The sequence below is a fragment of the Macaca thibetana genome, chromosome 17, assembly GCF_024542745.1.
Source record: "Macaca thibetana thibetana isolate TM-01 chromosome 17, ASM2454274v1, whole genome shotgun sequence".
In the NCBI taxonomy this organism is placed as follows: domain Eukaryota; kingdom Metazoa; phylum Chordata; class Mammalia; order Primates; family Cercopithecidae; genus Macaca; species Macaca thibetana.
In genome coordinates, this window is record NC_065594.1 from 22,054,883 (window position 1) to 22,080,793 (window position 25,911).

At 38.6% G+C, this 25,911-nt stretch overlaps 1 protein-coding gene across 4 annotated transcripts in view; it reads right to left on the reverse strand.

Moving 5' to 3' along the window:
• ENOX1 (ecto-NOX disulfide-thiol exchanger 1) overlaps nt 1-25,911 on the reverse strand; it is a 578,892-nt gene that overhangs the window by 208,798 nt on the left and 344,183 nt on the right. The window lies entirely within an intron of this gene.

Here is a 25,911-nt window from a genome sequence, read left to right on the forward strand (position 1 = left end):
TTTTAAGTTAAAAAATTAATTGATGCTGTTATTTTGGAAGATGGTCGTCTGTGAAATGTATTCAGAGAGGATCAAAAGTTGGGAGGAGGAAGAAAAAAGCAAGAACCCATTCACCATGCAGCTGGAAAAGGAGGGTACCTAAATTACAATAGTCCGGAAAGGCAAAAGAGAAGAATGGCATACTGTCCACAAAGGAAGATCTAGAGGGTGCTAGGGAGGCAAAGGAAGAGCATTTGTTTTTTTTCAGCTCATTGGAAAGATAATTTAACTGGCCACAAGTTTTTTGGTTTGAATTTTCCTTAGAATTGCCCAGCTTATATATATATACACACACATATATAAAAAATATATATTATATATAATAAAATATATTCTATATTTATAGATTATATATTTATGTATAATATATTATATATAATTTATAATATATAAAAGACTATATTATATATAATTTATAATATATAAAAGACTATATTATATATAAATATATTAACATACTTATCTAATAAATATAAGTAACAATTAAACATTAAAGTTACAAAGTTCTTCTCAATCTCACACAATTTATAAAATGCTATGCCTTCTCTCCACCCTTAGAAATGCAAAAACATAGAGCTTTCACATATATTTTAAGTGTACTTTCACCAGTTCAAAACTGGTGACATGACAAGTTTGATCTTATGTAGATTAGATATAACAACTAAGTCTAAATATTTATTTTTATTTTAGTATAAATTTAGAAGTTTTTCTAAACTATGTTCCTGTTAACAATTTTATAATTAGATCTTATGGTTTGAAGTTTGAACCTTTTATGGCATCTCTAATGTGAAGTTTGAACCTTTAATGGCATGTCTTTTTGTTTCATTCTTAGGTATAAGAATCAGTAATTCCTTGAGTACTGTACTGTCAAAAAGAACTTCTGATCAGTTGAGCAGAAGTTTAATTCAAATGGAAGCTAAGGGTTCAATTCTCAAGGATAGGTGAATAATGAGCAAATAGTTTTTATGGTCTCAACAAATCCCTATCCCTCAACTACAGGGGTATGTAAGATAGTGTGGAATTTTTTTCCAATTGTCTATCAGGAAGACGAATCATCATCATCATCCAACAGTGAATGATTCTAACTTTGGGAGCAAATTGTACTGAGAAGAAATATTTTATTCCTTCCCACTATACTATCCAAATGAACCCAGACCCTGCATGTGTATTGTGCATCGATTACCTTAGGCTATGAGTGCCATCAGACAAAGAGATTCTCACCATAGAAAATAAATTCAATAGCATAAGAAATGCAGAGCTAACCTAAATATCTGGTCCATTCACCAACGATCTTTCTACGATGAAATCTCAAAGCACTTTTCTCTCTCCACTTCGAACCATTTCAGAGTAGCTTGGCAGAGTCAGGCTAGAATGTGTTCATTCTTTTGTTCAAATGGCCCTGTAGCAGAGCTGTTTCGGATCTTTGCAAGGTCACTATTTGTCTTACTTATCTCCCCAAATGAAGTTTTGCTGGCTAGCCTCCTTCTGCCTCAGATTCTTCCCAAATGGGCATTAATCACACATTTTTTTTCTCTCTAATGACTGCAGTTCTGGAACACTGTATCAGAGAACATCCCTCTACTTTGTAGGTTCATGACTTGTGCCTGACCCACCACATTTCACCTTGACATTTTGCTATACTGTTTTAGGGATGGTTTTAGTTTTCCTTGACTCCATAACAGTCTGTTCCAATGGGAGTTTTCACCTTAGTGATTACAGTTGTATAAAGGGGCATCAAGTGTCCCAGAGACCCATAGTTTCTACCTAACACTTTCATGGCCATCTTAACAGACTGCAAGTGTTTCACTGAAAACAGTAACAAACTGCTACTGTTCCATTGAAAACAAAGCATTGTTCTGTTGGCAAGATGTGGTGTATAAACCTAGATTTATCCCCCAATCAAACTGTTGTGACATTCAATGTATTACATCTCTTCAGTCTCCCAATCCAATGGTTTTAATGACATACAACTTCGTGTAGCTACCATGTGCCTGGGATGGTGATTCTAAAGCAAGCTCTGTCACATCTTAGGAATTTCCAATAGTCTCAAGGCTGCCGTGACATTGTTCACAAAATTTAAATTGATTCGGTCACTCATTTCGGAAGAAAGGTAATACTTTTAATTAATTACCAACTAGTAATTTATGGATAGTTACAAGAATGATTTTTGTACTTTGTTAGCATCTATTGTTCCCATTGAATACCTGCCTCTTTAAAGGATTCAAGGCCATAATGCCTAATTCATCATTCACATCAATTTCTCTGCCTTAGTTTTACTATTTCTAAAGTATGGAAAAGATTAATCTCCTTAGCGATGTTTATTTACACACAGAGATGTGGGGAGTTAAAAAATTATAGCTAATAAAGCACTCTGAATACAGTAGGTGATAATTATTATTATTTTATTTGGAAATGTAGTGTTTCCATTAAGGTACCCTGGGATCTTTGTGTTCTGGTAGATAATTATGTAATTAATTCTAAAACAGTGAATAACACTTGATATTTCTAAAAGTAAGTGTTGCCCTAGTTTTCCGTGCCACACCTCAGTTGGAGCACAATATTTCATTTTCCACCATTCCTTTATAAAATTACATGACGTAGGCTGGGCGTGGTGACTCACGCCTGTAATCCCAGCACTTCGGGAGGCCGAGGCAGGTGGATCATCTGAGGTCAGGAATTTGAGACCAGCCTGACCAAAACAGTGAAACACCATCTCTACTAAAAATACAAAAATTAGCTGTGTGGTGGCGCATGCCTGTAGTCCCAGCTACTCAGGAGGCTACAACAGGAGAATTGCTTGAACCCGGGACACAGAGGTTGTAGTGAGCCGAGATCACGCCACTGCACTCCAGCCTAGGTGCCAGAGTGAGACTCCATCTCTAAAAAACTAAATACATAAAATAATATAATGTAATTTAAGGCCAGGCACAGTGGCTCAAGCCTGTAATCCCAGAACTTTGGAAGGGTGAGGCGGGCAGATCACCTGAGGTCAGGTGTTCGAGACCGGCCTGGCCAACATGGTGAAACGCTGTCTCTACTAAAAATACAAAAATTAGCTGGGCATGGTGGTGCATGCCTGTAATCCCAGCTACCTGGGAGGCTGAGGCAGGAGAATCGCTTGAACCCAGGAGGCAGAGGTTGCAGCGAGCTGAGATTGCACCACTGCACTCTAGCCTGGGCAACAGCAAGACTCTGTCTCAAAAAAAATAAAAATAAAAACAAAATAAAAATAAATAATATGATGCAACTTAAATGATGTATAAATATTTTCTCTCTAGGATTTTTCTGCCTCTGTAACTACAAAAACTTTCAAGTGATTCATGACCATTTATGAAACTGGCAGTTTCTACTTATAGCTTTTAATGAAGTATGAGCACCACAAAACAATCTGATATACGAACTGCCAAGGATAAAAGTACAGCTTTGTTTGGCCTTAACCGATATCTAACCTGTTTCCTGTTAAGATATATTCAAGTACAAAATCTCATACCAATTTTGTAACTGTTCAACAAAATATATTTATGCTCAGTATTTCATTGGGCTAGATAATGGGGCAAATAGTTTTTGAAACTTATCAAGTCTATGAAAATACTATTTGGCTTAAAAAATGGCACAGGTTTGGGAGGCCGAGGCGGGAGGATCACAAGATCAGGAGTTTGAGACCAGCCTGGTCAATATAGTGAAACCCCGTCTCTACTAAAAATACAAAACTTAGCTGGGTGTGGTGGCAGGTGCCTGTAGTCCCAGTTACTCAGGAGGCTGAGGCAGGAGAATCGCTTGAACTCGAGAGGCAGAGGTTGCAGTGAGCCAAGATCGCGCCACTGCACCCCAGCCTGGATGACAGAGTGAGACTCCATCTCAAAAAAAAAAAAAAAAAGGGGCACAGGCTACTCCCACTATTAATAATAGAACTTATTCTAACCCTCTCCAATTTCTATAGGTAGCAAGGATACACACGTCATGAAGAATAAAGCCTACCTGTAATTGTCCACAAAACACAGATTCCTATTACAGGAGGGTAGAGATCAGTTAGGTATTAAAAATCCTTCTTATTAAAAAAAAGAAATAGACTGGGTGTGGTGGCTCATATCTATAATCTCAGATATGAGCTCATATCTATAACCCACTTTGGGAGACCAAAGTGGGAGGATTGGTTGAACCCAGGAGTTTGAGACCAGGCTGGGCAACATAGGGCGATTTCATCTCTACAATAACCTTAAAAAATTGGTAAAGCATGGTAGTGCCCTCCTGTCATCCCAGCTGCTCAGGAGGCTGGGGTGGGAGGATTGCTTGAGCTGGGGAGTGGGGGGTGTAGAGGTTGCAGTGAGCTGAGATTGTGCCATTGCACTCTAGCCTGGCGACAGAGTGAGGCCCTGTCTTAAAAAAGATAAAAAGCATGATTTTGTTTGATCTAAGTCCTTAGGTTTATACCTACTTCAATAACAAAATAATTATAGCAAAAATAAATCAGATTTGTTAATGTCTTGTAAAGAGTTGATACCAGGCCAGGCACGGTGGCTCATGCCTGTAATCCCAGCACTTTGGGAGGCCGAGGTGGGTGGATCACTTGAGGCCAGGATTTGAGACCAATCTGGGCAACATGGTAAAACCCCGTCTCTACTAAAAATACAAAAATTAGCCGGGTGTGGTGACATGTGCCTGTAGTCCCAGCTACCTGGGCGGCTGAGGCAGGAGAATGGCTTGAACCTGGGAGGCAAAGGTTGCAGTGAGCCAAGATCGAGTCACTGCACTATAACCTAGGCAACAGAGCGAGACTCCAACTCAAAAAGAAAAAGAAAAAAAAAAAAAAGATACCAAAGGAAGCTTATTTCATACAGGATCTGCAACTTCCTTATTTTATAAGAACTCTCCATTAGCATTATCATGGTATCTATTTATAGTAAAAAGAAAGATACATTTCCATCCAAAGTTCACTCTCCTCTTCCATCACTAAGGAAATACCTAACTTCAATCTTCACATAGTCAGTACCATCTTCTCTTGAGGTTATGGAAATGTTCCACGGTTTAAAACAATATAGAAAACTGTGAAATAGGTATGCTTATGTATTAACTCTTCGATTTTTTAAGCAACTGTCTATGACTAGTAAGGGAGATACTTCTGCTTCCTGTAATGGTAAACTATGTAACTGCAGATCAATCTTCCCACTGAGGAACAACTGAAAATCTTAATATCTTCAATCAATTTTGTAAAATTCTCACTATCATCTCTTCAAATACAAAAGGAGTCCAAAGGACATTCTCTGATTATTGCAGCGGGTTACTAATCTGGCTTCTAAGGAGAATGGGTCCTGTTAACTACTGGTGTTTCATTTTATTGTTAAGGGAGGTGAGTGGAATCTGCAAGTTTAGGGACAGAGTAGGAATTGCTCTGTAAAGTGTGGTAAAAGAAAACACAAAAGCTGAATGTTTTGAGGGGAAAGAAAGAAGGGATGTTTGGTGTCCATCCATGAAAAAAAAGACAACTACAGAGAAGATCAATGACTTATGAACAATTTCAGGTGGTTTCACTGGGAAGCATACAGTATAAATCTCTCCTCAGTCCCTCCTCAGAAATGTCAGCTAAGTCTACAGATTCTTAGACAGGAGTAAATTTTGGGGGATTGGGGAGCACTTAGAGGGGAGTTTCAAGAACAGAATGGAAAGGTAGCTAATAATGGGGATTTTTATAACATCCTACATGATAATGCATGATAAAGTCTCAAATCTGTTAAATACAGAGGATGGTGGTTATCTGTTAATGATCAATGTCAGCTGATTAATGGGAAATAATAGGATTAAGGTTTTGAGGAATAGATTTAGATTAGGCATATCATGGGGAATTTCTGATGAGATGACTGTAAAGTAGGAATATTATATCAAATAACATTAAAAAGCTCTTTCTCAGGGATGGCGAGAAAAGCCATTTCTTGGAAACAGTATGGGCAGAAGATGGAGTTGGGCAAAGATCAATTCAGATAGGGGTGAACCCGACAGCACTTAATATCAAACCCATGAAATCAAAAGGTCTTCTTTAGTATCTAACTACATTGCACCTAAAGAGAGATGCCCTTCTTATTCTTTTTCTAGTTTTCTGTTAAAGTAGAAAGATAAAGGAGATATATACTCTTTCCCACATGCTCTCATAGCACTCTGTACCTTGCTCTAGCCCAGCACTTTCACTCATATTCTAATTAGTTTATCTCTATCTCCCTAATAAACTATAAGCTTAGGATGATCAAGGAAACTAGTCATCTGTGCATACCCTGCAGCTAGCAAGCAAACTACCTGAAATGTGGTAGGTGTTAAATATATATATATATATAAAAGTTATATAACATATATAAAAGTTATATATAATATATATTAGTTATAAATTTATAAAACATATTTTACATTTTATATAAAATATAAATATTTTACATGTAATCTCAAATTAATTCATGCAAGGAGAAGAGAGGAAAGTAAAAATGAAGAAAAAAAAGGAAAAGAAGGAAATAATAAAGGAACCAAGAAAAACAAATCTCAGTTCCAGAGTTCAGTCCCAAAGCTTGGAAGTTTAAAGCTAAAGAACACAATAAGGGTGGAGGGATTTTTCTTGTATACTAGAACAAAGATGAATTCAAAGTGTCAAAGAATGACAATTAAAAAAAAAAATCTGTCAGATCTTTCAAGATAAGCTTTAGATGCACTTAACAAGTTACCCTCTAAGCTTTAAGATTCCACACCTCCCTGGCAACCAATGCAGGGTCATAAGCAGGTTACAGTGATGTTCACCTTTTGTGAGACTTCTTACAGCTGCTCTTTGAATGAGCTGAAATCTATAAATAACTGCATCTCCAGACCCATTAAGCAGTACATTAGTGTAACAAAGGCATATATGTACAGTACGAAAGAAGTGAAATTGTTGGAAGGAAGGAAAAGTTTCCATTTGGCACGCACCACAGAGGATGAAAAGCAGACCCAACCATTTCTCAAACATGAAATTCCATTATTGGTTTGTGATTACATCCTCCACTTTTCTACTTTGTATGGCAGCCAATTTTAAACTACAAATCATCATCTTTCCGTCTTAGAGAGGACATGGTTACTAAATGGGTAAGGTTTTACCCACGGCATGTCTGTCTTTGAAGAACTCCATATTGAGAGAAAGAGACAGAAAGAACCATGACCTGAAGGCTCCCCTGTAAAATCATGCAATCAAACAAAATGACCAAATTTGCCAAAGAGACAACTCAACTAGCATGGGCAGGACAGCAGATAAGAACAATTTTCTTTTGGCACAAAGAAAAATATCACTTGGCATTACATATGTAAGCATAGAGAAATGACAAGTAAAATTATTTTTCTCAGGAAAACTGCTTTTGGAGAAAAATATGCTTTATATTTCTAAATTGAACAAATAACAAAATAAATCTTGAGACCTTACGTATAAAGTACCCTCTTTCCATTAAAAACAGAAAAGAAAAGAAAACAGGCCTTGATGCTACTATGGTAATATGTAGACAAGGATTGGTACCATCGGAGGTTTCCGGAAGCCACTGGAGGTCTTGCCACATATCCCCTGTGGGGAAGGGAGGCTACTGCATGTAATTTTAAAGTCTTTGTATAGGCAGGTTTTAAAACATAGGACCTTTCACATTTAGACTTCTAGAGATTTTCTGAAAAGGGCAACATTAGACTTGAAGACAGTTTATGAAATACGTAATGGCTCAACTCCTTCCCCTCATTCATGGATATCAATCAACCACATACACAACCTACTGTCATATGTTATTATTTTCTACTTTCCAAAATACACCGACCATAAAAAAAACGTGATCACTGCTAGACTTTGCTGGCGAGTAAATTATTAAAGAAAGCAATATCATCAGTAAACATAAGCCTGGATCTATTAAAGCTAGAAGAGTCCCACTTTATGCAAAGCTTTTCTAAGCCCCTGGGATTCAGGGCAAACACATACAGGTTCATAGAGTAATGCATCAAGGTTTGAAGAATCAGGTAAAATCTGAGTTTATCAATTCCTACTTCTCCCAGATAAACATGTTTCCAAAATGTTTCTGATGGGCAACTGTCCAGCCTCAGCTAGTGATGGGTGTGGCAGCTCACTGTGCCAAATAGTCCTAAGAGTTCACCGTTCTCCCTCCTGAGCACCTATCTGAAGAACAAAAGATCTAAATCTAAATTCTGTCCTCAAATCCTCCTTCTGCAGTGATATGTGGCCTTGGAAAGTGACTCTTCTATCCCTGGAATAGGGATACTGAGGCTTAACTACCATCTTACCTAGCCACAGGCAAATTTATGAAAGTAACGGCATATCAGATAATTCTTGTCTCCCCCTGGTCAACTTTTTTCTGTGTCTGTTCTCTTCACATTCACATTCTAAAAGTTCTAAAGAGTAGACAACGTAAACAGAATGTTGTAACTAAATAAAAGCCTCAACTAATATGGCAAAGCTATGGACTCCTGAGCCAGAGCAAGAGAGACGGGAGTCATCCTGAGGAAGGGATCATGCCTCTGGGACAAGACTTCAGGGGGATGTCAGGCTTCAAAGATGCAGCCATCAAGAGAGGTGAATTCTATAAACCATACGCATGGCCACAAATCAAAGAATAATTTTGTATGCATACACAGTACAGAAAGGCAATGTTGGTCTGTTCAGCTGCACTGACACACAGAAAGCAATTTCTGTAAACATTATTGTCTTCTTACGTAAAGGAAATCAGACAATATATAATTCTATAATTTGTGCTGTTTTGTGCTCAGTTTTTTCATTATGTACTCATTTTACACCTTGACCCAACCGTGGAAAACATATTAAGCTACAAAGTGGAATATTTTAATTGTAGTGGATAAATAACTGACCCTTAAGTGGTGGCAAACCGGCAAATTAGTTATCTATTTTCCCAAATGCCCTGCTTAGAGCCCTTTAATTTATGGAAATCTACCTGCAATAAAACCCAGATCAGACCAAGACCAGCCTGAGCCAGTTGCTCATCCTGTTTAACATTTCTTCTAGTAGGGTCACAAATAACATGTTAGTTACTCTTTAAACAAATGTGCTCTTAATGATGCCACTGCAGCATGATGAATAAAGCATTAGTCCTGCAGTCCTGATCGCCCTGGGACAGGGAGCTTTAGCAGAACACACCCACCTTGCATGGATTGTCCTGGGCCAGAGACATTGGTTTATCTTTCTCTGAATGACCACCCACAGCCCCTGCTCATGTTCTGTAACCAGTGAGCAAGAACAGTGGAGCCTTGAGTCCCCTGTCACGGTCCTTTTTGCTTCTCAGGGCCTCATAAATGGTATGGCTACATTGTTGGGGGTAACCCAGAAGGCATGATAGGGTAGTTAGGGGAGGCCTATGGGGGCACAGGAGCCTGATGCAAATGCCTGCACAGCAGGACATCCAGTTGTAAAGTTCTAGTTCAGTAGCGAGCATTCTGAGGAAATGGGTCAAACCTTTAGTGCTGCTGGTTGTATCCAGCACGATTTAAATGAAGGTGCTCAGAAGAGAAAAAGGCCTGAGTATCCAAAAGGTATTCAGGCTCCTGAGGCTAAAGGCAGATTAGGGGGCACAGAAAGGTCGTTCCAACCTCCAGGGACATACATGATTCAGAAGCTGAATCCTGGTTATTTCTTGGTAAAAGGTCTTTATGGTCTAGCTGCTTTTGGAGGCCAGGCACCATCAAAAGCAGGAATTGGCTACACCTAGTGATCTCAGCAGGCCCCCATAACCCAGATAACCTCCATGGAGCCTCCTACCTCAACAAAAGAGATGGGAGAATAAATGCTGATGGAAAGGCTCCAGCACTGAAGGCCAAGTTGAAGGGCACTACAAAACACTGCTCCTACAGACCCAAGGCCTTTAGCTTCTGTCTGTCTTGGTCACAGATTTGTATAAAAAAGTCCTCCACCCCTATTGTCCCCCATTAACATATTCTCCTTTTCAATAGGAGGAGATAATTGCCTCTCAAGAGTGCCACATAAAAATCCTTCCTTACAAGGAGATGACATTTGGAGGACTAAGTTCCTCAAATAGTCTCTTTTTCTACTATAGTTTTCCAGACGGAAGGATCCATCTGCCTCTGAGCAACTAGTCTATTTTTCTAACTAGGGCTGTGTTCTCAACTAGGCACTAGAGGCATAGGGTCTACAATAATGATGGAGACCCGAAAATATTTTGTGTCAACATGCAATGAAAAGCACACTATCTAAAACAAATATTTAACTAAATGTCTATAAATTGCATATTATGACAATTCTAATTATCAAATTCAGTATTCACATAAAAGTCATTATAGTTGAAAACCATTTGTAACTGGGCTATCTCACTTTGCAGAAATTACTGAGTCTGTACCATTATGGAGAAATCAGAGCTGGTTTTAAATGAAAGAAATAACTTGTAAGCAAATAATTTCAAAAGCAAAATGATTACAAAAAATCCTCTCCAAAATTCCTATAAACAAACTTACACTACACATCAGATGTGAACGCACTTGTTATGTTTGATCTCATATGGAATAAATAAATCTGCTGCTGCCTAGAAAGGTTTTAAGTGGCTGTGTTCTGAGGTACTGTCTCCTTCCTGCCTACTGTGTGTAAGATAAAGCTATATGTCCTCTCAAATCTGCCAAACTCAGTTCAGGATCGAATGCCATTCCATTATTTATTCATGGATTACATAAATAATTGTGGAAAAGAAGAAGGAGGCATGAACAAAAATTGACCTTAAAGAATATAGATGAGAGAGAAAAACATCTGGCTCATGGTACCAAATGCAATTTCATGTTAGCTTAGAGTCATCGTATGTATTTATGGTTTTATTATCTATAAAAAGGAAATCGTGCTGAATGTGCTTTGTGGGAATTGCAGTATATTGCTATTGCTACCATGGTTTATTATTTTCACAGCTAGATGGCTTAAACCCAACCTAAACAAATATTTTAAAAGAATTCCCACCAGCATTATTACTTTTTTTCATTTCTAGTGTTAATGAAAAAGATCTTCTGCTTTTCAAGCCCTCTGATCTCTTTACTCTTGAGCAATTCTCAATTTTATGGCTTATGATGAGATAATGTTTATTGAAAAATAACAACTTAAGAAAATAACCAGCAACTAGTGATGGTTAAACAGTGCAGTGTGTGAAGCGAGGGCATTTGAGAACTGCAGTGGCTGTCAACTCCAAATATTCACCAGGCCTTGACTATTACGGCAATTAGGATGATGATTTTATTACTTGCACACTGAAGTAGACATATTTTTGTATACCTGTCCAAGTTATCAACTTGACACAATGTCTACTACACACAGAATTTTGCTAATAAGATAAAAATAAGGTAGACGTAACAGTGAGACACATAATCAACATAAAACAAAATACACCATCATGTCCAGACTTCTCACTGTATGATCAAACCCTTACTTTAACAGGGGTCACCACCTTCATTCAAACACACTCCCCAAACTCTTGCTACCATTCTTAACTACTGGCTAATTCACCATCCTTTTCTCTAGGGGTAAAATTTGCACAGAAATGCAATGACACATTTCTCTTCAATCTGAGAATAAATATCAATATACACTAGAGAGGTGGAGAATTTTTTATTTTAAAAGTACTATTGCTGATACATGTAATGAGTTCAAACAAAGCTAAAGTCTATAAAGTAAAAGGGGAGTGCCATTCCCTTACTCCTTATCTGCCAGCCAACCATACTTATCAGAGGCAACCGCTGGGAAAATAGCTCACTATATAGCAGCCACTGTGGCAAGCAGCTCACATCCTCAATCTCATGAAAAAGACTCACAACCACCTACGAGATAGATGTTATTCCAACTTTTTACAAAAGAAAATAAACTAAGGTCCAGAAGGCTACTCCTTCGGATTTTTACCCAAGGTCAGAAAGCCAATGAATGGCAGAGTCCAGGACTCAATGTGTCCTAGCCTGGACCTCTGTTTTTATAGATTTGGGGAACTCCAACTTTCTCCAACAAAAAGTCAGACTAGAAGGTTCCTCTGGGTTTAATTGTCTCTAAAGAGAGAAAGAAGTCTAGGGTAAAGGTTAGTTCCATCCCTGGGGGCAGATGCAGTTATGCAACAGATCTTTATAAGATGTTGACTGTATGTAGCACTGTGCTTGATACCAAGAACATGATAGTGAGCAAGACATAGACCCTGTCTTCAAAAAGTTTGCAATAATACAGTTATGTAGCTAAACAAACTAAAAAGCACCGGCAGATACGAACTTGCTACAGCATGGCAAATTAGATACTCTTAGGAGCGTGTCTCTTATGAGAAAACAACAACGAGATTCTGTATAAAATCACTTATTTGTGTATTACTAAGCTTTCTGCTAGGCTTGGTAAAGGCAACTCTGCTAAGACATCTGCTTCTAAAAAAGAAAGAAAACAAAAAAGTTGGCTGAAACCAGAAAAATGAGCCAGGAGTAGTGAGTTGCTTGAGGGGAAGTGCCAACATCAACAATGCACCAGGAGACAGCCTGCCATGGCAAGGTCAAGCCCTGGTCTGAGGTTCCCACGGCAATCAGGACCTGAAGATTTATTGTACCTTTACAGGGCCCTTATCCCAGTCGGCCTTCTCAAACCCTCGACTTCAGTTCTAGAAGTAGGCAAGTGAAAGAATCTGGGCAAACCAGCAGAAATCACTGCTGAAAGACAACTCAAGACCATGCTTTATTGACAGGCACATTTTTCTTAAATAAGTCAGAATAATAATTGTGTATTTAGAGAAAGAGAGAGAGAACAAACATATAAAGCGTCTACCTAGGGTTGATCTGTAACCCAAATTGGGCTTCACTCTGTCCAAATATATATATATATACATATATTGAGGGTAAATTGGTGGTTTGAGCTGAGGGCTTGGGATAAAGAAGGTATAAACATCATCATTATCAAGGACTGTCCAGGTCCATTCTCCCCGTGTCAACAGCTTCTATTTGCAATCTCTAAATCACCCACAGCCTCACCACAACTGTACTGCCTGAAAGAATGCACCAGTGAGTGAGGTGGATGGCAAGGTAGAAAGGCTGGTCCCAGCATTATGTACAGAAAGGCTGGGAGGTGGAGTCGGGTTACTACTACTTTTTCTTACCTCACCCCCTTTCTGCCAGAACCTTTTTCTGTTCTACTTCTCTTACTTCTACCAAATACACTCTCTCTAACACAAGCTATCTCATCATGTTGGAAGCTAGCTACAAAGAAGGGGCCTGGAATGCAGTTCTCCTTTCTATCTGTCATTGGGAAGAGGAGCTATAGAAACTAGGGTCAGTTGTGAGGGGGAGGATAGGGGTGAGTACTATAGAGGTGGGTAAAGCCACAAGCTGAATAAACCAGAAAACCCAACTTCTAACTCCTATCCCAAGGGATCGCTGACATTCTGGAGGTGCTGAGAGAGTGAGGATAAATGTCAGTTATCACGTGGGACACTCAAATCAAAGTCCCCCCGCATGCTGATTAGAATCATCACCTATTGTGGCAGCTATTTTTTCATTCCCAGTAGCGATAAACTGAAACCCTGAGAACTGATCTGGGCAAGTCGCTTTCTCTGACTCTCCTAAGAAACCTGCACAGCAGTTTGGCAGCACAATTTGCATACCAGAGGAGAGCTCCTGTCACAAGTACCCTGTGGGCCAGTTTCCTGAGCTTTTCCACTTGATGCTTTCAATCCTCATCTCATGAGTCATTGGAGAGGCTAACGTATAATGCCTTTTGGAGGAGCTGAAAGGAATAAAACATTACTAGCAAAACTGTCATATATTTTGAGACTTAAAATCTAGATCCTTTTAGATAGGCCCTCTGAAAGAAATGCTTTTGACTATGACAGCTGCAGCAAAAACTCCATTAAGGACAGCTTCATGAGCACAACTTCCCAGCCACTATTCCCACCTGAAAAGTACATATTCTGGTCTACATTTTTTTTCTACCAGTATTTTGCTTTGATTCATTGTTGATACACATGAGAGCAGAATAATAAACTAGGTAGTTTGAGCCTGTATGTGACCGGGGTTCAGCACAAGCATCATGGTTTTGGTTTGTAAATTCCTCTGGTCCAGTAGATCAAATGGGGAAAGATTTGTGTAATGTGAAATTCAGAGCAATGACCAGCAATGGCAGGGATCTTTTGGATATGTAATCTGCTGTTGGAGCACATGCTTGGGAACCAAAGAGGCGAGCGGGCCATGTTAGGAAGGGCAGCAAGGAAAAGAGAAAACATGAGTTAATATTAAAAATGTGATGCAAAATAAAATGGAGGTTATAGTCATATCCTTCCAATTGTATTGAGCTGAAATTGTTTCTGGATTTGGAAGCTCCTTGCTGAGCTAAACTGCAAAAATAAGATTATATGAGGAGAAAAGGTAATTTCCGAAATATACTAAACATAATACAATTACTGTGCACTTATATATGAAATCCAGAAAGGTGTATTTCCTTCATGCCATGTAATCACAGTTGTGTTACAATTATATGTTCTTATTTTATGCTATCCACTAGTTTTCTTGACTTTGCATATTCTTGACGCAAACCAGTGAATGCATATAAAGTATAAACAATATGATCTCAACATAGAGCCTACCCAAACGATTTAACTGTGTAGCATTGATTGTCTTGTCCACTGTGTGAGCAACATGCACAAAATATGCATTTTGTATGTTACTGAGGTCTTGCTGATGTGGATGAAGAAGTGTGAGAATTAGGATGGAAAAGAAGCTAACTCCAACAGTCTACTCTTTAGTGTCCTCCCATTATCTACAACAAAACAAACAACTGATCAGCTGCTACTGAATAACACACTGAAATTTGCTGAGAGGAACAGTTAAATAGCAATACCAAGATGTAGAGGTTAGGGAAGGTTGTTTTGCCCCTGTCCATTGACCTACATATACTGAAGCGAAACTGGAAAACTGCAGCATGTTTGGTCACAAGGTCTTTCTATTTACATTCATAATTTCTTTTCTTTATTCCCTCTTTTTTTTTTTTTTTGTTCTTCAGAGAACACCTTTCTTGATATGGGTGTTTTAAAATTCTGATCAGAACTGGCAGTGGGAAAAGAGCTGAGGAAATAATGGAGACTCATACTTATGTGACACATTCACAAACCCTATGAATTTTTAATGAAGGCACAATGTCCACAATTAGATTTGAAATGAGGTTTTCTTTGTAGGCACTCTTACAGTAAGTGGAGTGCGAGTGAATTTTACTTTATATTCAGTAAACGATACCAAGTACAAAAAACAGTACAATTTAATAGAAAATAAAAACAAATTGTTGATTGTTCATAGCTCCTTTTTCATCTCTTAGATTTACAAAAGTGTAGCAGTTAAAAAAATTGCATTTCATTTTATTTAAATACCACACGGATGCCAAGGCAACTCAATGGTACAGAAAGTCATTTTCAGTCATGACCTGAAGCTGTCCTTTTGCATTGTGTGGAGAAGTTTTCATTTGTTTTAAACTGTAAAAATAACTTCTAAATGTAGATCTTTGGGGAGAAAGATATTAAGTTTCCCTATTTGCAAACTAAGCCATTTCAAATGAACATAAAAAAAATCTAATAGTGTAGAAAATAAGGAAATAGAGTGGGCTGATGGCTACTTCATTTGCATTTTGATTTTAAAGCTTAACTCTTGTCTTCATAGGGCTTAGGGTTTCAGCTTCGCAGAAACAGACACAGTTTCCCATCCTTCTTGGGTGGTTTCCAAAGTCCTTCAGCTTCTGGCCCCTGGTCACCTTGGCAACATCATTTCCTAAAGCTTCTGCTTCTCTTGGAGCTCCCACAACACAGGTATTTTTACTCTTCCTTGAGCCTAGCAAGTGTGATCTTCTCTTAGTGACTTTGCACTTGTGGTTCCTCCAGATAATTGTGCAACCACCCTGTTCCCTCACCTGGGCCCTTCTCTGACAAAATGTCATCCCTGACCTCTACCTAAAATGCAACTGCAGTTACCTTCTGTCTTTCTACTAACCTTATTTTCTTTCTCTCTAGGATTTCTTGGCATCTGAGGTTATACTACATAGTTATTTCTTTGATAAATTAGTAATTCATGAGGGATTATTTTTAACCTTTTAAAAATGTTTTTCTTGGTAAATTGCCATCAGCCAAAACAGTGCCTAGTACTTAGTAGACACATACCCTTCCCTCCCACATACACAAATTTATTGATTAAATATTATGAGTGAGTGGGTGTATATATACACACACACATAAATATGTAGAAACATGCTGCATTAATCATTACTGTTTGATTTTCTATATTCCTGATGTTCTGACATACGGGTTCTTGCTGACATTGGCGGGATCACCCCTCCCGGGGCTAGCCAATCCAAGAGAGCAAACACCTCACTGGGGAGCACACACGTCAAAGACAAACCAACCAATCCAGAGCCCAGACCCTCGACCACCTCCTTCACTGGCTCTCAGATTCTCAACCACCATTCATTCCTCTGGCCTAATCACCCCAGAGCCAAGTATCACGTAATAGACAGAGCCCTTATACCCCAGAGCTTAAATTATTCAAACTAACCCATCCTGTGCCTGTTTATCCCACCTTGCCTTGTCTCCTCTTTTGCAGAAATCACAATAGAGGTGCTCTCACTTCCTCTCCCTTCTGACTGAGCCTGGCGCCTCCCTGTGTGGCTCCTCATTGTGTGGCATGGCATGCGTCCTTCTCTTGCAAACTGTGAGTAACAAACTATCTTTTCATCTCCTGATCTGTTGGCCTTACCACACCCAATAATAATAAAAACTGCATTTTCAAATGCAAACAAATAAATATTCAAATAAAATTCACTGTATTTTCAAGGACAATGAAATATAGTAATTGCCAGAAGTTATGGTTTCCCTGGACTCACAAGAAATAAAATCAGGCAGGGTGCAGTGGCTCACACCTGTAATCCCAGCACTGTGGGAGCCCAAGGCAGGTGGATCAATTTGAGGCCAGGAGTTCGAGAGCAGCCTGGCCAACATGGTGAAACCCCATCTCTACTAAAAATACAAAAAAAATTAGCCAGGTGTGGTGGCGCATGTCTGTAATCGCATGTCTGTAATCCCAGCTACTTGGGAGGCTGAGGCATGAGAACTGCTTGAGCCTGGGAGGCAGAGGTTGCAGTGAGCTGAGATCGTGCCACTGCACTCCAACCTGGGCAACAGAGTGAGACTGTCTCAAAAAATGAATAAATAAATAAAAATAGAAAGAAAGAAAATTACTTTGACATTTTAAAGATCTGTGTACAGTTTCAACTCCGTCTCAGCCCTGAGATTCATTTATGGATTGCTTTTGTGGTTATTATTGTTGGTTTCTACTTTCTCCCTTTAAGTTTTTTTGTTTATTTATTTATTTATTTTTAAGGGGGATTCAGACACTATTATCTTAAGGGAGCAGCCCTGCCTTATTCTTTTTGCTAGACACAAATCGTTAACCCTATTCACCAAACAGCAATTGTCAATAAAACACGTCTACTCTGTGAACTCTGCTGTTAACGTAGGCTTATCAATAGTAACAGCTCTGAGGGGGATGTTACTATGGGGGAGACCATGCATGTCTGAAGTCTGGGGGGGATCTACTATGGGGGAGACATGCTATGTCTTAGTCTGTTTAAACAGAATACCCGAGGCCGAGTAATTGATAAAGATTTAGCCCATGGTTCTGCAGGCTGTACAAAAGGCATGGTGCCAACATCTGCTTGGCTTCTGGTAAGGCCGTTTCATGCTGCATCATAACATGGCAGAGAAGATCGAGGGGGAAGTGAACATGTGTGAAGAGGCAAAACCTCAGGGGCATCCTATTTATAACAACTCACTCTCATGAGAACATTCCTCGGTGAACTAATTCAGTCTTCCTTGAGCGAGAACTCACTCACTACTTCAAGAACAACACCAAGCCATTCATGAGCGACATGACCCAAACAGCTCCTATTAGGCCCACCTCCCAACACTGCCACACTGGGGATCAAGTTTAAACATGAGTGTTGGTGGGGACAAACTCAAACCATAGCAGATACATGGGAAATTTCTGTACCTTCTGCTCAAAATTGCTGTGAACCTAAAAGTGCTCTAAAAGAATTAAGTCTTAAAAAAAAATACACATATATGTTTATTCTCTTTAAATATAAGAAAATAATAAATCCTAGCCATAATTTCTTAAATTATATTGAGCTCTAAATGTAATAAGGACACACATTTCTATGACGTGATGCACTCTGAGTTTTTTCAACACATTTGTTCCTTTTTTATTCCAAAAACTATGGTTCATGTTGTTCCATGGCCAATTTGCCAGATGCTTCAACATTCCCTGCTGGAATGCACCTCAGACAGGGCTAAGTCAGGGCCTTCCAGGGGCATGGCAACCATGGAAACTGATCCTGGGAAACTGACCTTTAATATATTTTTATAGCAAGCGCAGAGGAATGTGCTGGGTGATAACCCATTACTTGCACCTGGTAAGGGCACAGGCCTGAGGCTGAAGTCTTTGCACAGTAGAGATGGGCCAGCAAGATATAAAGATGTCCACAGGAGTGGCCAAGGGAACCTCTAGAATGCACTGGAGGGAGCCTCAATTCAGTCAGTTGCTAACATTGGCAGTAGGGCCTTCCCTGGGATTTGATAGCCTAAGCAGCTGTCTTCATGCAGTTCAGATTCATGCCTCCTTTACTTACCTTACAGAGCTCTTGCCAACATGGTCACCCTGGTGACAACCATGTGCTCTCTAGCAGAAGTACCTGATCCTGCTCGAGGTATTCGAAACACTAAGAGAATAATTTTTAGGAGATTTGAGAGAGGCCTTAAAACTGTGCTCATATGCTTTTTTTGAAAACACGGTTTTCAAATAAAAGCAAGGGTTGAGACATCAAAGGAGCTAGTCGCTCTCCTTCTAGTCCTTCGGCCTTCCTTTCTGCCTGGTGTTGCACGCTGCCTCCTACACGCCAGTGCTCACAGCTGCTCCACTGTGGGTGTGGCTGTTCCTTCTCTTCTCTATGCTTCTCTCTTTTTAGGCTCACTTAAAGGCCCACCTCCTCCAAGACACCGTGTAAGATCGATTCTCTACAACCACTTGCTTCTCTAAACTCCAGAGTTCCCCAAGGGTGGTATGTCAGAGGATTTAATGTGGGAACCAACACCATTATTTTAATTTTTAATAGCTATATTTGCTTTGAGTCATGTGAAATCGATGTTTCTGTGGATTTAAAAAATGGTCAAATATTGGCAGTTTCATATAGTTCAACCTAATACACGTCAGGGGAAAAAAATATTAAAAGAAAACCAGACATCATTGTTTAGGATGAGGTTAAAATGAGTACTTTATTGAACTGCGTAAAAATGAATAAGTAAATAAATGTTTTGATGGTACAGATACAACAAAAATTATTAAGCTTGTATCCACCATCAAACCACTGAACAAATGTATTTTGACAACCACTGTTCTATGTGTCCTTTTAACATGTCTTCTTGTGTGTGTGTGTGTGTTTTTGTATATCTATGTATTTGTGTTTTCTCTTCCATTAATTTCCCAGATATTTGTACACAAGAGGCAAGGCGAGATTACAAACCTCTTAGCATAATACCCTGCACGCAGAAGATGGACTTGTCATAGGAATTTGTCTGGTCACTGATGATAAGATCTTACCAGGAAACGCCATTTGTTTTCCTTATGGTCATTCTAAAACTGGAAACTGATGGGCCATACAACGGAGTATGCCATTCCAGCCACGAAACCTACGACCTGGAGCAACTGAAAACGCAGGACTCCTATGGAGCACTCCATGCTGGGAGCTCACCTCACCACTGGGAAGCATTAAGGGGTAGTGTGGTCTGTTGGCCAGAACATGGTTGACCATCTGGACTCATTCTATTCAGCAGTGTGATTGTACATAATATCCTCCCCTTCTCCGTTCCAACTGACAATGCCACCAAGAGCTGAGAAAGCGGAGGCCATGAGAAGCTGGTACGTACTAGGATATCCTATTGGCACCTGTCCTCTCTGCCCAGTTACTGACCACTGCACCAAGCTTCAGATTCTGTTTAATACTGTCCTTTACACAATGGTGCCTGGGTCTTTTGAAATGGATAGGGATAATTATGATTCATATGCTTCAAAAAATAAACCACGGTACTCACACAACCTACATATTTCATTTCGATTTTAAAAACACAAAATACTTACATGCTGTTGGTATTTTGAAAGCTTTTGTCACTTGTGCTTTTTTAAATATAATGGTTCAGAAATAAACTTCTGCCTGCTAATCAGGCTTTATTTCCATTCATAAAAAAATGTGTCTCCATAATACCTTAGAGGTCAATAACTAGATGTTGAAACAAATAATATTAAAGAAAAACATTTATTGTAGAAGTGTGTGGTTGAGGCAGAAGAAAGGTGTTATTTTCATCTGGGGTATCAGGAAAGCACCATGAATAGAGAATAATATGGGCTGAGTCTCCAAAGATTAAAAGAAAAAACAACAAAAAACCTATGTGGGAAGAGAGAGAGGGAAAGTGTGCAGGCAGCTCAGGCAGGAAATGGTAAACTCAAATGTGTGAAATCGGGAGTGTTGGAGGCTGCTGAAAGGACATAGCTGCCTCTTTACTGTTTTACATTTAAGTCAAGTTATTCAGATTATATTGGTCTCCGTATGTATATAATGACAACGGGAGTTTTATTCTCTAAAAAGTTGCTTTGAGAAAAATGTCAAGGGATTTAAATTCATGCTTCCAAAGTACAATGTTTTCCTACATAAAGATGCTGGTTTATCAACTAGAAAACTAAAGTGAGCTTCTTTATAAAAGACTGAAAAGATTAGGAAAGTCTTGACAATATAAACATACATTTACTCACCAACTCATGAAATACTAAAACTAGGTTTTACTGCTCAAAGAAAGCATAAAATAGATCATTTCAGTAGAAAGAAAATAAAGCACATTTTTTTACAACATAGAAAGTAACCTCAGAATTCATTAACCAAGAGATCAAAAACAATACATAAAATATTATCTATTTTAAGAGAGCTTTAAATAAAGTCATGGAGAGCAGATTTACAATGCTTTAATTAAACCAGGATAGGAATGGCAGGAGTCTGTTTACAACCTTTCATGGCAGAGAAGAGCTATATAACAGCCTTGCTATTGACCAGCTGTAAAAAAAGTCAATAACAATATGAAGATGACAGGACTTTTGGAAGAAAGTTACTATGCAGCTTAGAGTTCATAATAGTGAGGATAGAGAACATTAATTCTAATCAGATCCACATCACTGACTTACAGAAAACATTTTTTTAAGGTTCAGAGAAAATATGAGTATGATATAAACACACAGGTAACAGGGCTAATAAGTGTAAGAGAGATTTAGAAAAATAAAATTTTAATTCTATAATTAGATAGTCATAATCCTAGCGAAAGAAAAGGAGGTGCCACTATAGGAATCACTATGGCTTACAAAATGACTTCTCTGATGAATTCTGATTCTAAAATGACAAGTAATAAATGGTACCAAGGACACAAGAGTAAAGTCAAACACCAGTGTGTGGGAATAATTCCTAGAAGAACGCTGAAGATGCCTAAATACAGGACTAGGAGTGAACACTTTGAAAAACATACCAACGGGATGTTTATAGAACGTATTTTAAAATATCTTCAGAGGAAGAACAAGGAAAAATAGCAACACTTTTGGGGAAGGCCATTAACAATAAACAGCAAAGATGACAGAACTGTCCAACTCTCATTTTGTGAGTCCTCCCCTGCAAGCAAAATAATCCGCACATTGGGAAGGGGAGAATAAACAAAATACACATGGAATTTCAGGCTGAGGTGGTGATGGGGGGATTTACTCACCAACCCAGAGCTAGCATCAAACATTCACAGAACAAGCCAGTAAGACCCAGTCCTGGAACCAATATAATATGACACTAGGTTAAATGCTTCCACTTTCCTTTCTCGAAAATCTGAGCTTGTGGTAACTTTATTGGGATTCAATCATTTGACCTTGAGAACTTAGTGCAACTATGGAAATGGCCCATAATGACTGCCGGAATTCCAAAGAGTTGGTGCCAGGTTTAGAATGACAACTTACTAGGTTTGTGACCTGGGGCCAAAGATACAGGATAAGACTGATCTTCACATATTAGAAGTAAAGCAGATATAGAAGGTGAACTAGATTAGTCAAGCAATTTGCCAAAGAATGGACTTAGTGCCAGTGGGTAGGGTTTACAGCAGACCGATTTCATTCCCATTCATTCAGTGAATACTTAGTAACTTCCACTGTGTGCAGCACCATTTTAAATTCTAGGTGAACAAGAAACTCACTCCAAAGAAGGGAGGCCTGGATAAACACGTCAGTATAAAGCAGGTATACAGATACATGGGCAAATGCATTAAAACACAGGTTCATAGGAATAGCACGGAAGAAAAAACAATTAACTTTAAAGGTGATTTTAGATTTTCTCCAAGGTTAAATAGAGGAAAAAATTGGTGAGGAGGGATAATAAAACACCTTAAAATGTGTTTCAGGCATTGACAACACTATGATCAAAAATACTTCTGTGTGAAAAGTATGTGGCATGCTACAGAAAATGAGTGCTTTTGTTTGGCTGTAGTTTAAAGGGAACATGGTGAAAAAGTGGAGAATGATGCTAAAAATGTAGGCAGGATGCTAAGGAGTTTAACTCCCACAGGCAATGGGGACCAAATGGAATGTTTTAAATGGGGAGTGACAGGGTCAAATTTGTAATTTAGAGCGATAATTCTTAGAGTAGTACAGAGTAAGCTCTACAGGAAGACAAGCCCGAGGAGGGTAAATCTATTCGGAGGTAATTATGGGAGACCAGGCCAGATGAGGCAGTGGCAGTGGAAGTGGAGATGAAGAGAGGGAACAGATTTGAGAGGTACTTCTGGAGAGAGAAGAGGCAGCATTTGGTGAGCAATTGGAATGTGGAAGTGAGAGGGCCCAAGAAGGTAACATTCAAAAACGAATCCCAGGTTTCCATCTCAAAGGAATTATTGGATAAAAATAGGGATTTCCATGGCACAAGAACACTTAAAGGATTAGTTTAGTTCAGGAGGAAAATGTAAGTTTTCCATAGAGCAATCAAATGCTTCAATATTAAACTTACAAACCATACAAAAATGTATCTGTCCCGTGGATGGCTATTTGCTTCTCTCAATAGCCACCAAGCTATGCTGTGTGCCTGGCACACAGTGGCTCTCAACCTCTGATGGGCATTGCACTTGAATCAAATTGCCTGAGGAGGCTTTTCCAAATGCATATGCCTGGTCTTCACCCCCAGGAGATTTTGATGTCTGATGTGAGGTGCAGGCATTTTTAAATACAGCTCCAAAGGAGATTCTGATATGCATCCAAATTTGACAGCCACTGTAGTATACAGTCAATCCATAGCTCTTTGAGTAATTAGTTAAAAGGAGGAAGGGAAGGAGAATGCTTCTTGAAATTTTTGAAGAAGCAGCTGGTTGACTTTCTATGCTCAACAGTGTAGCACTGCATGAGAAATTTACAAAATGAACTTTCCGGTCTTTTATTTTGTTTTTGAGACAGAGTTTGTCTCTTATTGCCCAAGCTGGAGTGCAGTGGTGCAATCTCGGCTCACTGCAACCTCCGCCACCCACCTCCTGGGTTCAAGAAATTCTCCTGCCTCAGCCTCCCGAGTAGCTGGGATTATAGGCACCCACAGGTCACACCTGGCTAATTTTTTTGTTTTTTTTTAATCACTTTTTTTTTTTTTGAGACGGAGTCTCGCTCTGTCACTCAGGCTGGAGTGCAATGGTGAGATCGCGGCTCAGTGCAATCTCTGCCTCCCAGGTTCAAGTGATTCTCTCACCTTAGCCACCATGCCTGGCTAATTTTTGTATTTTTAGTAGAGACGGGGTTTCACCATGTTGGTCAGGCTGGTCTCAAACTTCTGACCTTGTGATCTGCCCACCTCGGCCTCCCAAAGTGCTGGGATTACAGGCGTGAGCCACGGTCCCTGGCCTTCCTATCTTCTAATCTTAAGGGTTCACAAATGTGATGTTACAGTGTTCCTGGCTTCAACCTGCAGATAGAACACTGCCTGAGAGATCACAGGACTCACTTGAAATTCAATCTTTTCTTACATTTTTTACATTATTGATGAACATCCTTTCTTACAGCAACTCGTTCTTTAACTTTTTTTTGTGTGCTTTTACATATTTTTCATTTACTTGTTTCTCAATGTCTATTGCTCCCACTAGACTGGCGTTCCATGCAAGCAGGCATTCTGTTTCTTTTGTTCACTATCGTATATATAAGCACTGACCTAGCAAAACACACATGTTCAGTCAATAAATGAGCAATGAGCCAGATTTTTCTGGTGAAACATTTTAAGCCACAATGCATTATTTTCGATATGCCTATAGGTATGTCCGTGAGTGTATTATAGATTCAGAAAACGGTTGCAGAAATAATCAAAAGCATACAGCTATAGGCAAAACATATTTAGATTTTTTTTTTTTTTTTTTTTACCTCGAGGAAACGCTCTGACTCCCAGAACTTTGATGTTATGTGAGACAGCCCCTTACATCAGCACATAAAATTAAAAATAGGGAATAAATGTCTACAAAGGGTGAATTAGGCACAGAGGTTTAGCCTGAGAAATAGAAGCTAAACCTCGTTCCTGTTCCTTATCTATTAATAGATCTCAGAAGTCTGAACCTTGAAGTCTGATAAATCTAGAGCTTTCCTGTCATTTATATCTAATGATCAACTCTAACAGTTAGATAAAAAACCATTAAATGAATGAAAAGATGAATTATTGATAAATTTAAAGTGTCTTTTAGCAGGGCAATTAAAGAAGAAACAAGTAGCTAACTTGAAGAGCCAGAAATGTTAAAAATCTCTATATTAATTGTGATTATTGAAGTGTTTTTAGGTTCCAAGTTAAACATTTGCTGACAGTGCTTACTACAATATGTAGATAACTCATGACATTTTTTTAGATATTTTACTGCCCTGAGATTGAATGTGATTTTTTTTTAACACAAAAATTATCAAAATCAGAATTCTACTTTACCTAAAATTTGCCAAGCAACTACTATCTGCTATCACTTTCTCATGTATCATCTCAGGTAGTTTCCATAAAAACTGTACTTTACCAATCGGAAAACTAAAAATAAGAGCAACCTTAGATGAATGCCTAAAACTAGAATGCTATGAAAAGTGTTAATTATACTACAAATCACTGAAGTATCATTTTATCCACAAAAATTTATACATATTTATAAAAGTGTATTTTTAAAAATACTAAATATGAACCTCACTCATAAGAATGATATAAGAATACAATGTTTGATTAATGATATAATTTGGCTAACTGGAGAAAACATTGTTTCAATTGATGTTATCAAACAGGCAGTAATAAGACACATTGACATGATATGCTTAATACACTTCAGAAGGTTATACCACCTCTGTAGCATTCTTGCCAAAATTTTATAACCTCAATTTAATCATGAGAGAACATCAGACAAACCCAAATCAAGGATATTCTATAAGATAACCAGTATGCTTCAAAAATGTCACAGTCATGAAAGACAAAAAAAGACTGAAGATCTGTCCTATTGATTTCTGATCTTTCTAATGTAAGATCAGTAGTCATTACATACTATTGGATGTACAAATATAGGCTTAAGAAATTGGAATGATTCCATGTTGCATCCAGGGTATTAACTCAGTGTTATGATGCGAAGTTGTTTTCAAATTAGCTGCAATTTCCCCCAAGACTTATAAGAAAAAAAAATTCCTTATTAACTAATGACTCCAGTTAACTGATTGAAATTACATTATACTAAGCTAAATACACATGTCATTTCTTACAAGGGGGGTATGTTTTTATAA